Source organism: Rhinopithecus bieti, unplaced genomic scaffold (genome assembly GCF_001698545.2).
Source record: "Rhinopithecus bieti isolate Rb0 unplaced genomic scaffold, ASM169854v2 scaffold_15328, whole genome shotgun sequence".
NCBI classification, from domain to species: domain Eukaryota; kingdom Metazoa; phylum Chordata; class Mammalia; order Primates; family Cercopithecidae; genus Rhinopithecus; species Rhinopithecus bieti.
The window spans coordinates 15,562-17,723 of NW_016808060.1; positions in this window are offsets into that span (position 1 = coordinate 15,562).

A 2,162-nucleotide genomic window follows, 5' to 3' on the forward strand; every position below is an offset into this window, starting at 1 on the left:
AGTTTTTGTATTTTTAGTAGAGACGGGGTTTCACCGTGTTAGCCAGGATGGTCTCGATCTCCTGACCTCGTGATCCGCCCGTCTCGGCCTCCCAAAGTGCTGGGATTACAGGCTTGAGCCACCGCGCCCGGCTATGATATATATTTTCATGTTCAATGTAAGGCATTATTTGAACCAGGACTCCTGACCTAAGACCACAGTCCCCTAGGCTTTCTATCTACATCAATCTAGCATCAAGAAGGATTCCCCAAAAATAATCCTTCCTTATCCTCCATTTTCTCTGTCTATTCTATTTCTCATTCCCTCTGTTCCAGGCATGGCCTCCCTATTATTCCTCAGACAAGCCATGCTCACTGTTGTGTTAGGGCCTTTACAATATCTATTCTTTATGTCAGGAAAGTTATTTCCTCAGATATCCAGTTTGACTACTCTGTCATTCTCTTTTAACAGTTGCCTATTTCCAATTTTTCTTCTCTTGGTCTCTCTTGAACACATCAATCGGGTATGCACCTCTTCCACTCAACTGAAATTACTTTTGTCAAGGTCATCAATGGCTTTCACATGGCTCAATACAATGGTCAATTTTTAATCCCTCATTTTGAACTATCAGCAGCATTTGGCATAGTTGATGAGAGTTCTTCTCACTTCACTTACATCGCATGGCTCCCAGGACACTGCACTCTCCTATTTTCTCCATCCTCACTAGCTCTTCCTCTTCTCCCAGATCTGTTTAAATGGGAGTGACCCAGGACTCAGTCCCTGTTCGTCTACTCATTTCTATCTACACTTCCCTGGTGCTATCTCCCAGTCCAATAGCTATAGAAAACATTTTTATGTTAACAATTTCTATATTTGTGTCTGCAGGCCAGATCTGCATCCTAAACTCCAGTCTGATATATACAACTGCCTACGCAGCACCTCCACTCAGATGTCTTATAGACATCTCAAACATAAAATGTCACAGACTAAACTACTAATCTTTTCTCTGAAACCCACTCCTCCCACAGCCTTCCCCATCTCAATTGATGGCAACTCCATTATCCATATGGTCATGTCAAAAATATTGATATCATCCTTAATTCCTCCCTTTCTTTTACACTACACATCCAATCCATCAGGAAATTATTTTGGCTGCACTCAAAATGCATCCAAAATCCAACCACTTATCGTCTCCATTTGTATGCATAAAGTCTAATCCACCATCATATCTCATCTGGATAACTGGAGTAGTTTTTGGCAGGTCTCTCTACTTCAGCTCTTGCTCCCTAGTTTTTGTATTCTCAACATAGAACGTAAAGTGATTATTTTAAAAATATAAGTCAAATCATGGTGCTCCTCTACTCAAAGTCCTGCAAAGGCACCTTATTCTCCTCAGAGTTAGAGTCAAAGTTCCTAAAAGGCCCCACATTTTCTGGCTCACCATCATTTCTCTGACCCATCTATCTACTCTCTTCATCACTCACTCTGCCCCATCCATGGCCTCCTTACTATTCCTAAAGACCAATGACACTATGAAGAAACTGCATCAACTGGTGTGCAAAATAACCAGATAGCATCATGACGACGGGATCAAATTCACACATAACAATATTAACCTTAAATGTAAATGGGCTAAATGCCCCAATTAAAGGACACGGACTGGCAAACTGGATAAAGGGTCAAGAAGCATTGGTGTGTTGTATTCAGGAAACATATCCCACGTGCAAAGACATATATAGATTCAAAATAAATGGATGGAGGAATATTTACCAAGCAAATGGAAAGCAAAAAAAGCAGGGATTACAATCCTAGTCTCTGACAAAACAGACTTGAAACCAACAAAGATCAGAAAAGACAAAGAAAGGCATTACATAATGATAAAGGGATCAATTCAACAAGAAAAGCTAACTATTCTAAATATATATCCACCAATACAGGAGCACCCAGATTCATAAAACAAGTTCTTAGAGACCTACAAAGAGACTTATACTCCCACACAATAATAGTGGGAGACATTAACTCCACTGTCAATATTAGACTTATCAACGAGAGAGAAAATTAACAAGGATATTCAGGACTTGAACTCACCTCTGGATCAAGTGGACCTAATAGGCATCTACAGAACTCTCCACCCCAAATCAACAGAATATATATTCTTCTCAGCACCACATCACACTTATTAT